At 39.5% G+C, this 11,799-nt stretch overlaps 1 protein-coding gene across 4 annotated transcripts in view; it reads right to left on the bottom strand.

Moving 5' to 3' along the window:
- SYT1 (synaptotagmin 1) overlaps positions 1-7,627 on the bottom strand; it is a 554,276-nt gene extending 546,649 nt beyond the window's left edge. For 2 of the 4 annotated variants that reach the window (XM_040491352.1, XM_040491353.1), the window contains exon 1: positions 7,233-7,625. The gene's annotated coding sequence lies outside the window, so the exon portion shown is untranslated. Of the gene's footprint in view, positions 1-7,232 lie in introns of all 4 variants that reach the window. The other 2 variants (XM_040491356.1, XM_040491354.1) reach the window with 2 other exon arrangements.
- Positions 7,628-11,799: the final 4,172 nt, after the last annotated feature.

Consider the following 11,799-nt stretch of genomic DNA (forward strand, 5'->3'; position numbering starts at 1 on the left):
AGGCATATAGTGGTCTGATTTACATATATTCAAGTATGAAATATATATAAATTTTCGTGTGTGTGTTCTTGGATTTTGGACATTGGTTAAAATAGGATGGTGATGTTATTCTATTTATAGAAGAGATTCTGGTGCTCTAGAAATATGCTCTAATACCCAATGGTTCACTTTATTCAGTCCTCAAATCTGATGAAAATGCTGGGGATTAGGCAGAAAGCCAGCCTTGTAAACCAGGACCTGGCAGACAGTCCAAGTCAGAAAGAGATTCAATGCTTTGCTACCTTGTCTTTATCCTGAGAAACTGTGTCAACTGTTCTTAATAACCCTGCTACCTAAACCCTGATTGGGAGAGAGGCTAAATTAGGCCTTGGTAACCTGTGTTATATCACTTCTCCTTGTTTCAAAGGCCATTAAGTTGTTTGTCTAAGAAAATTTTTTTGATGATTTTTGTCCTCAAAATTACACAGTGTCCCTGTTTTACAGGTGGTGAACAAGGTCCTACCCACTGTTTATATTGCTAGAATACTGGGGTGCAGTACATCATGAGGAAAAAAAAATGCACTCAATTGGCTTTCTCCTTCTGAAGGAGAGAGCACGAGCACACAGTTAGAAATTGACATTTTGGGGAGTCTAGTCTGTTGCCGTGATGCTATACTGTTGTTCATACTTCCAGTACCTCTCACATAAAATTAGGTCAGAAAACAGATTATTAATAATCTGTCTTAAAAGCAACCCTTTGTGGTGTTCACAGTAATATCCAAAGAGTCCATAGAAAAGTAAACGAGTCCTCAATTTTCAGTGACAACAAAGATGAGTTATGTAAATTTTTAAGGGTTCCATAACAAGACACAGGTGTATTTTGGAAGTACCCAAGCCAACCCAAGGATCTGAAATTGTTTTTACCAATTATTTCAGCTTTATCCACGGGTATTAATAAGTACAAAAAGTTACATTGATTCACTCAATGTCTAACAATCTCATCATCTGTGAGTAATCAGAACAAATTCCATGAAATAAAGCCTTTAAAAAAAAAAACAATTATAAAAACATGGACCAACATCACATTTTAAAAGTGTTAGTGCTAACTTTGGTATGGCTGTGTATGTTTCGTCTGAGTATTCCATGTGTTTTTGCCTTCAGGTTGATGAAAATATGCCCACAAATCTCTAAGTAGCAATTAGTAAATCCAATTACCTGCTTCCCAGCAAGAGTGAGGTCTGGGCGGCAAGGCTGGCCCAGAGAGGAAATGGACCTCCGTAAAAACAAGAGGCTGCCCTCTGGAGGCCACACCCAGGGAATTCTCATCAGAGGTGTGGGTTGGGCTTGTCTAATTCCTAATGTGAAAAGATGCTTGTAGTCAGAGGGGATGTGAGAGGAGGACAAGAGATAGTGTGTCTTATTTAAGCAATTGTAGCCTAAGAATGTTCTACATTTAAATAACTCTGTGATTCTATTTGTGTTTAAGTGCCTATGTGCATGTTATCCTTAACTAGTTGAATTGTTTATGAAAAAAAAGACAACATTTACTAATTGAAGAAAAAAACACAACTCCTTTTACTCAGGATATCCTTTGGCAAAACATCATAATTATATGAACTCTACGCTGTTTAGGATGAGAAGCAAAGCTGCATTTCACAATAGGTGCACGGGGATGAGATAAGACCCACATTTCAGTACCAACCCTGGATTTGATTAATTGGATATTTCAACCAAAAATAAATTCCTGACTGAGGCACTTGGCTAAATGTCTTACGCACAGTATTTGGGGATGTTCCGGCAGAGTTCTTGTCTGGTATGTGTGATCGAATGTCGTCTTACAGGCTGTTAGGAAAAGAGTTTTACCAGATTCTTATACTAGCTGAAAAGGGCCATTCTTTGCATGGAAATTTTCTAGCTCCCATTTTGTACAAACAGCTAAGAAATAAAAGGCATTTGTCATCTTCATCTGCCTTACAATGTTCCGGAGCTCCTCTTTAACAAAATTATTCCCTATGTGTATAATTAGTATGCTCAACATACTACATGTGAGACCAGTATAGGAATGACCAGTATTTTTTTCTTTCTATTTCCACAATAGCAATAACCGAAAAAAGATGAACTCTAACCTCCCCTCGTTTATATTACTGGTAAATTATGGGAACCAGCATGCCACATAGCCTTCTAAGCACTGAGCATTGTAGAGACAAAACAAACACAGAGAGAACAAAAACTAGTTCCACACAATTAAAATTTACGATAAAACCAAATATAAAAATTATAGAAATTAGAGAAATAATTTTTAATCTGCTTCTCATTTTTCAAAGATGTGGCAGAAAATTCATCTCTAATATTATCACAAATGTGCTACTTTTTTTCTAAACTGGGCTTTAATTTGTTTTAGAACTTTCTTAAATATTGCTTTTAAATTAAGGAACATATTTTAAAGGAGGGCTTCTTTGCAACAGGACCTCTACATTTATATTTAAAACTGTACAAAGAGCATCTCCAGTGCTTACTCTTGACAACATAGATTTCTCATTGTACACTTTAAAAATTTTTTTTTTCAACGTTTATTTACTTTTGGGACAGAGAGAGACAGGGCATGAACGGGGGAGGGGCAGAGAGAGAGGGAGACACAGAATCGGAAACAGGCTCCAGGCTCTGAGCCATCAGCCCAGAGCCTGACGCGGGGCTCGAACTCACGGACCGCGAGATCGTGACCTGGCTGAAGTCAGACGCTTAACCGACTGCGCCACCCAGGCGCCCCTCACTGTACACTTTAAAAATAATAGGTTTTTTTAAAAATAAAACAGTTAAAGGCTCACGTTTTATTCATAGGTGCAAGAAAGGACAGCATACTTTCTTACTTGCAATAGATAGCGTTAACATATTTGCAGTATAATTTAAAATAAGTTTATTTTCCTATTACTAACCCATGTGAGTAGAGAGACGTCCATATGCCCTGCTAGCATAGTTTATCTTACAGTCAATATAAAAGCAGCTCTTCAAGAACTCTTAAAGTGACAAGGAAGTTAAAGGAAACATGCTGTTTTCTTCTCCTTAGAGAAAATAAATGCCTGCTCTAAAAAAAAAATGGCCACACTTAATGGAGATGTTTAAATCAAGTTCAAAAATATTATGAAAAAATATTGATCATTCCTTGAGTGATTATTAAAGACACCAAACCACTCCCCCTTACCTGAAAAAAGCAATAACCATGTCATACAGTTGTAAAAGATTCAGAACAAGTTTAGCTTTATGCAAATGTTGAAAAAACCACCTGATACAAGCTTTAGAAAAACAGAAAGTTTATCCCTACATTATATGAAAATATGATTTTGGTTTGTCACCTGTATATAGAAGTGCATCTTCCTGTACTGATTTTTTTTTTAATCCATGACTCATATGAACAATAACTTCTTCCCAAAGCCATAGAAAAGCTGTCTAAAGGGAAAGATCTAGACCCCCATTAATTTTGCCTCTGGGTATAATAGGCTTTCAGCCAAAGAACCATTAAAAGCATCCCCAAGTCACTGTTATTTTTCTTTGAAGGGTCCTTTTTACAGTAGTCCCTAGCTTCAGCAGATTATTTGATACTGTCCATTAATCTCTAATCCTTTTAGAAAAAGTTACATAATTTAAAAAGTATACACATGTGTGTGTATACATCTGTGTGTATACACACACATACACACACGCACACACACACACACACACACACACACACACATCCCTAAATGCTAATTACTTATGAATTTAGACTGCCATATACTTTGTTCCAGTTTAAATAGCTTTAGCCAATTTCAATGGAAAACAAATTCAGCTAAAAAGTATCTCTGATCCACTAAACTTTTGATACGGATGTATTTGTGACAAGCAAATCATTGAAAAAATTTAAAAATCCACAAGTACAGCAGACATGTAATTTTAGAAAGCATTATTGTTTAGCAAAACACTTGCAGGACCCATACCTACATTATTTTATGGCAGAAAGTCAAACTTTGGTCTTGGCTTTTTGTAATATCAGACTAAATTTACTCAATTATGTAATGAAAATGTTTTATTTCTGCTTTCCCTCCCCTAAATCGTCTAATCACTACCATTAGAAAAAGGAATGTTATGTTCCAATTTGGCATTAATGATATCTCTTCCCGGCTGTTGCACAAACTGGAAATCATAAGAGCTATAAGTATTTCAGGCTCATAAAATTGTCCATCTTGAGTCGAATTCTTTAGATTAGATGGTTCTAAAAACCTGTTTGGGGAATTTCTTTAAATTGATTTAATAAACTAGCCTCAAAAGATATGAATTGGTATCATGTCCATGCTATTGTTAGGTTAACGGGAAGTTCAAATTAACTTTCAGCTACCTAACACATTCTGCATTTTATTTATTAAACTTCCATTTCATCTTGCAACTATCATTTAAAACAAGCTACTATATTCTAGTTTTATTTTCAGTTAGCATCAAGCCTAACCTGAAAATCTTACCATGTAAATACCATGTTATCCATTTTCGTATTTCTTCATTAGAGCTATCTGATAATTGGACCAAATAGAATAATATTCTCCATTATGAAATGAAGCATAAAAGTACTCTGCAACTACTAAGATTGAATGGTATTTTATGGAATTAGTATTTTAGGATTCCTGTGTATAGTAGCAGTCCTCAGTTCTGATAAGAATACCTTAAAATCTAATTGCCATGTTTGCTCTAAAACATAATGAGGATTTACTAAGATATTCTTTTTAAAGGAGGAAATGTGAAGATTATATGAAATTGTCACATTAGAACATTTTGTGGGAATACTTTCCTAAAATGTATCATTTAAAGTCTTCTCTCAATCCACTCACTATATATTGGAATTAGTTCTGACTTCTAGAATATAAAGACTTAATTTTTCAGAAGTATGTGAAAAACTACTCATATGCATCTCTCCTACAGGTAATTGCTATAATTAACATTTGTAAAGATACATGGAAATAAATTTCACAAATCAAGCACAAACTTTTATACCTTCCCTAAGACAGTGGAGAAATAAACAAACAAAATCTTAATTTGCTTGCATGGGCAGTAATTGGGCTTCTGTTTTGTACATCTTTTCATGTATAAACTTGTTAATTCAGTTGTACACATATAAGGCAATTAAGCGACAGTCCTTTTGTCCTTGTACCTAAAAGGTGGCACCTCTAAAAATCAGTTAGCTTTCAACAGAGATACTACATTAAAAACAACAACAACAACAACAACAAGGCATTTAAATGCCGAAAGCTCTAGACAGAAGATCTTGTTTTTGTGACTCTAGCTAATTCTACTTAGATAGGAAAGATAAGTGCTTCAAATGGAAAATGGTTTAGAAAATATGCATTACATTGATAGTAAATGAAACCAGCTCCTTTCTAAGTCAGTGTATGAACTTATACACTAAAGATATGTGGTTTAAAAAAAATACTTTCTGGGGTCCAGAAATTAGTGTGGAAGACCAGACAGAGTTAGAAAGAAGATTGCCTTTTTTTACCCCAAGTGTGCAAATAGAACAAAACATGAGAGTTGGCATTTCCCCTGATAAATCAAAGGAAAGGAGTCATCTGGATACTAACATCTGCTGGCTTCTCTGCGTTCATGTAGGACCCACTTGGAATGCTTTCCCCATTACATTCAGCTAGGCACTTCTCTCTACCTCCTCCCATCTGACAATAATCACTTAGCTGTCTCTGATGAATAAAAGGAAAGGAAAGCTTATATCATTGATGAGAGAATTAGAAATTGCTGAAGCTGCTGTCAAGACTCTGTCCAACAAGTACCTTTTACTTGACCTATTGTGCAGGCAGCAGGGAACATAGTTGTTTTGCTGTCCTTCTCTTTCTCATAATAGGACATGACAACAAAAACAATTTTCCCCTTAAGGTTTTTAAAATTCCAGCCTATCTCCCTACCGTTACTTTCTAAACTTTGTTCCAGTACGAGAGGATTCTTGGCCAGCTGAGCGTCCGTGTGCCTTCCAAATGGGGTACTGAAATTGCATGAACACCAGCCATGTTTACATTCACTAAATATTCTCATTAAAAAAAAAATAAGGCAAGGCAGGAGTACGATATCTAGGCAATCAAATGCACAGCATAGTGAATGGTAGGATGAACTGGCAATTCATACACAAAATTAGCTTTAACACCAAACTGAAATGGTTGATTTCACCAAAGGGTTAATATTTAATAAAGTGAAAACTAACATGTACACAAAACTAACTAGAAGATTAGCTTTCTCAAAAGAGAAATCCAAACCTCCTGATAACACTGGTGTTACTTACAAAAATGTCTTGAAACTTTACTCTTTTTTTTGCCCTCCCCAACATAAAGGCCATACCAGAGAACCTCAGGAAGGTAAGACTCTGTTTAAAAAAAAAATGTGTTTCTTCATATGAGAAACCCCTCAAAGTTCAGATATTACTGCTGATGGGCAATATGAAATAGCCCCACAGGACGGATGGGAACAGGAAAAGTCAGATGGTTCGCACTTGGTTAGCACATGGTTAAAAGCAACAGCAATTAAGCAGTTGAAAGTGGGTTAAAGCAGTGGTTTATTTTTGTTTCATTTGAAGGAATCAAATAAGAGACGCAGCCTCTTGTAAAGAGGAGATCAAGTCAAACTTGAAGCTTCCCTTCTCTGACAGCCCGGGCTGGAAGGCTTGTCTCCTCCCTTTATTCAGTTTAATTGCTTTCTGTACTCTAATTTTGGCAGAGATTGTATTCTATCTTGTTTTCCTTCCCCCCCCCCCCCCGGGGGAAAAAGAAATCTTTCTCCTTTCTTCAACCCCCTCTTTCTTCTGAGAAAAGACAATCGTTTCCAGGAAGAGAAAGAAACCCTGTGCGTTCTTAGGATGGGAGGAGGTTGAAGATGAGAGAGAGGAGAGAGAGAGAGAGAGAGAGGGGTTGAGCAAGGGGCGGGGGAGGTGAGAGATGGAGATTGGGGGTGGGGGACGGAGAAGAAAGAATGGGAAGGAAAGAGGCAGCCAGAAGATGGGGGATGCCCAACATCAACTCCGGGCTCTGAATCACGGGCGCTGGGCAAAGTGCTTTTCCAGGAGATGTACATGTGGCTCATTATATTTCTCACAATAGGCCACCCGGGGCTCCCTCCCCAGGTCGCAGCCTCCCACGACCAAAACCCAAGTGTACCGACAGCAAAATCTTGCGGGCGAATTCAAGCCAACGGGCACCTCCGAGGTGGCCACGCTGCCAGTCTCGCTGTCTTACCTGGAGGGAGGACCAGAAGGTGGTGCCGGTCTCCGTCCCCACCGCTCTCCCCGCGTGGACCTGTGCAAGACACACGCGTCCTCTCGCTGCCTCTGCTCTTGGAGGGGCAGCCTGCAACACAAAAGGGGTGTGTGGGTGTGGGTGTGTGGGAGGTTTTTCAGGGCCACCAGCTGGTCCCAGCTGGCCACCCCACCCTACACACACCCCTTCGGGGCGCTGAGCCCCCCTCTCAGTGGAGCACCACCCTGGGGGGCTCGCCCCGGGTGCAGCCTCAAGTTGCCGCCGCTAAGTGCTGGGCTGCCGCCGCTGCAGGAGGAGGAGGTAGAAAGACACGGAGGGCAGTACTTGGTCTAGAGCATCCCCACACTGCAGCTTCTCCAGGAATCCCTCCAGTGAGGAGGCGGCCGCCCATCACCTCCCAGCCCCGACCGCCTGATTGGTTCCACCTCGGTACGCTGCTGCAAGGAGCCAATCCGGGCCCACTAATAATAGGTGGATCCGCTCAGCCAACATTGCCCATCCCAGTTCTGTTAGTGTCTCTCCATCCCCACAGCGGACAGGGACCGGGAGAGGGAGGTTCGGGAGCGCTGGGGGAGGGGGTGAACTAAGAGAGGGATAGATCCCAAGGAGACTCAATCAAGGGCACCCGATAAGCCCCTTGGGGAGGCGCAGGGATGCCCTGCAACCTGTTCAGCCAGCCCTATGCACAAGAGAGGGAGACGGCATAATACAAAGCTTTTTCCCTTTCTTTCTTTTTTTTAACTTTCAATCAAAACCTGCTCTGATACTGAGCATGCCCAGATTGCAACAGCACGCTAGGAGTTCCGATGCGTGTGGGTTCGCAGACTGTGGGATTTTTTTTTTTTTTCTTTTGTTGTTTTTGTTTTTTAAGGTGGGAGCGGGGAAGGAGAGGCAGAAGTTTGTCTTTGGCCATTTGACCCAGCAGAGTTGTGAAAGCAGAGCAGGGCGGGGATAGGAAAGGATCTGCACAGTGTCCTCAAACTGAGCCACAGGGAGGCGGTCCTCTGGGCTCTCGGAGGCTAATGAGAGTATCCTGCGGGGGTTTTCTGGGGTGGAAGTGGTGGGTAGAATGCCCCGAGTCTTGCTAGATGCCTGGAGACTTTTCCTGAGGGGTGCGGCGCCCCGCGCTGCTGGGGAAGCTCCGTCCCATAGGTGGGGCCGGGGAGCGCGACTCCACCCGGCAGCTGCCAGGCAGTGGAGAGCGCACCGGGAGTTTCCAATGCAGCCACCTCGAAGTTTGTAGACTGGGCTCAAGTGCGACCCCGCTGCGGATGCAGTTTCCGTCCGTCCCCTCCCCCATCTCTCTCTCCACCCTTCGCCAGCCCAGTGACGACGAAGGCACCGGTTCCCTCCTTCCTTCCTCTTGTTCCCCTGAACGGTTCTGCTCGGAAGTAAGAAGCTTTTCCCTTGTGAGAGCAGTGCTGACCTGATTGTCTCTAAGCTCTAAAGCAATTTATAGCTTGGTAATACCGAGAGATACCGAACGGGGGACGGGGACGTTCCGCCGGTGGGGGAAGGGACAAGGGAGGGGGAGCTAGGTGAGGGGCGGAGCGGACCCTAGCTTCAGGTAGGAGCCAGTCCATTCTCTGCTCTACAGGTGAAAGGCTTGCAAAATGCAAAGAAGTGTTTCCCTTTCTCACTCACTGACCTTGCTTTATGGCCTTTGAACCTCTGATTCGTTTTGTTTAGAAATCCTAACAGTTTGTGTAAACTTGATCAATAGCTACAAACGAGAACTCTCCTAGCTGGGTATTTGGCTGACGAGATTATCATGGCATCTCAGGTAAGGAAATAAAGAGCTATCTGAATTCCCCAAACCCATCCACTTTGAACTGGAGTTTCATTAACATGGGTTTGCAAAGGTAACTGTAGCAAGAATTCAATTAACAGTAACACATTTCTTGAGGTTTTAATTAAATCTCTCCTATTTATGTGATGTTTAAGATTAAGATCCTTATTCTAAGTGTAGGGGAAGAGTAGACAACCCTGTTACAATTCCTTTTAATGACAGATACTTGTGTATATGGCAAAGTTACAACATTATGGAAATATTTGTCTTCCATTTTGCTAAACTATTTCTCAAGTCATATTTTAGAATAGTTTCATAGTTGGAGGATATATGTTAATTTAAAATCAATTTTAAGAGTTTGATGAAAGTGAAAATGGAGAGAAGAGGGGAGGAGGAGAAAGAAAAAAAATCAATTATCTCTTTAATATTGTTTTCCAATGAATGTCCTTTGTATGAGAGGATCCTAATATCCAGTTAAAAGAAATCTCTATTTTAAAAATACTCCCAGCACAATTTCTAGATCTCAATTATTTAAAACTATATGATTTTAATAGCTGCATGGAGAAACAAGTAAACTAATGTGAGAAGAAATTAGTAAGCAGACTATGAGTCCAGATTACATATTCCTGTTCCAGGCTTTGGCCCTATCAACATTTTAGCCAATTTCTCATCCTGTCTTCCTCTTTACCTCACGTGCTACCCAACAAACTTTCTCTCTCAGTGGTAAATGGCGTTAGATGTTTGTAACCCAAGTTCCTTGAAGGGGACTGTTGGCTAACAAGAAATGGGTTTTACTCATATTTCAAATTTACAATTAATAGCATTTCTATTTGTGAATATAAAGAAGATTCTATTTACATACTGTATGTAAGTAAATCTAGTTTTTGCAAGACTAAGATTTGTATTCTGTCTCCGTATGTTCTCCTAAAAGTCTGGGAATAGGCTGGAGACCTCCACTGGGTGCTACTGGGTTTACCTATCAGTGGATATCACCTCTTTACCCTTTATAGCAAACCTACCTCCATTAAAAGTAAGATCAGGTCATTTGTCTTTCTTCTCTCTTTATTTCATTTCTCAGGTACTTTTTAATCTAGAGTATCTACGCTACTGAAATTTAATTTATCCCCTCTATGTATAGTATTTTTTTAATGTTTTTATTTATTTTTGAGACAGAGAGACAGAGCATGAGCAGGGGAGGGGCAGAGAGAGAGGGAGACACAGAATGTAAAGCTCAGGCTTTAGGCTCTGAGCTGTCAGCACAGAGCCTGACACGGGGCTCGAACTCACAGACTGCAAGATCATGACCTGAGCTGAACTCGGACCCTTAACCCACTAAGCCACCCAGGCACCCCGCCTCTATGTATGGTATTAAAAAATATTTGCTATTCTCAGAAGTGTTTCAATCCATTTTGCTTAATGTTTTGCTTCTCCATTCTTTGTTTTAAAAAAATACGTTGCTCATTTTTTCCCTCACATTTTTTGTTCTGATTAAGATCTCATTGTCATCATTTTCTTTATCCTTTTTCAATGGATTCATTTATTTACTACTTTAATGTTCCCTTTGCCATCTATTTGAGGCTACTGGATCAGAATAGAAACTAAATTGGATCAGGGCACTGAGGAGAAAAGTGTGTCTTATGGCAAGAGTGGGAATTAGAGACTTTAGAAACTAGAAATTCATTAAGTGGAAACCTAGCCAAGACTTTCTGTAGACCACAGAAATGATACATAAGAGAGGTACCAAGAAAATTCTCCGGGTTGGTGGAAAGGCTTACATATACTAGTTGGCCCGTGGTACTACCCGTTCCATCAAATTTTCACATATCATCAAACATTACCTTTAATAACCACATTAGTTGTCTGGTAAAATCTATTCATAAGTATCATTTTGATTGTGAGAAAATGGAAAAATAAATTTCTAAATTTTGCCTATTGTTTTACAGATTTCTAATTTTTTTATTATGTTATACCTATACATTTTCTGCCATTGCCTTTCAAGATACAGATCTTTTGTTTTCCCTTCTTCCTAAAATAGAGAATTGATTAAATATGTTTTCTGGGGCAAGAATTTGGATGGAGTTCCAGCTTTACCACTAATTGTATGATCTTGAAAATGTACAAAACCCCTCCCAGCCTCCCTTTTCTCATCTATAATTGATACAGAATGATACAACATATACCCTTAAGTTTTTTGTGGGAATAAATTAAAGTGCACATAAAATGCTAGTTCCAAGCACATATCAAGGACTTAATGATATTAGCCATTATTATTGTTATTATTATCACTGCTGCTACTGTTCCTTTTTTTTTTTTTTTTTAGATTACTAATTTCTAGATTGGGTTTCCTCCCATCATACAGTTCATTTAAGCCAATAGTGAGGAGTACACTCTTCATCTGTGAACAATTAAGTTAGAGGAAAATTAATCCATGTTATAAGAACCTGTTTATAGTCTAACATATGCCAGATAATTATTGATGTTTTATGTACAATCTTTTAGGAAGTGAATAATTTTTAGATAATGTGTACCTAAGTACTGTTTTTTCATTAAAAATTAATTTATCTTCTTAAAATTAAGAAGAATTAATTCTAGTGCTAAAAAACTCATTGTGTTATTGTTTTCGAGCAACCAAGTGAAGCCATCCACTTCTTTTTATTTTTTAATATTTATTTTGGGGAGACAGAGAGAGACCATGCAAGCAGGGAAGGGGGAGAGAGAGAGAGAGAGAGAGAGAGAGAGAGAGAGAGAGAGAGAGAG

This window comes from Herpailurus yagouaroundi, unplaced genomic scaffold, assembly GCF_014898765.1.
Source record: "Herpailurus yagouaroundi ecotype Mexico unplaced genomic scaffold, PumYag 182, whole genome shotgun sequence".
Classification (NCBI taxonomy): domain Eukaryota; kingdom Metazoa; phylum Chordata; class Mammalia; order Carnivora; family Felidae; genus Herpailurus; species Herpailurus yagouaroundi.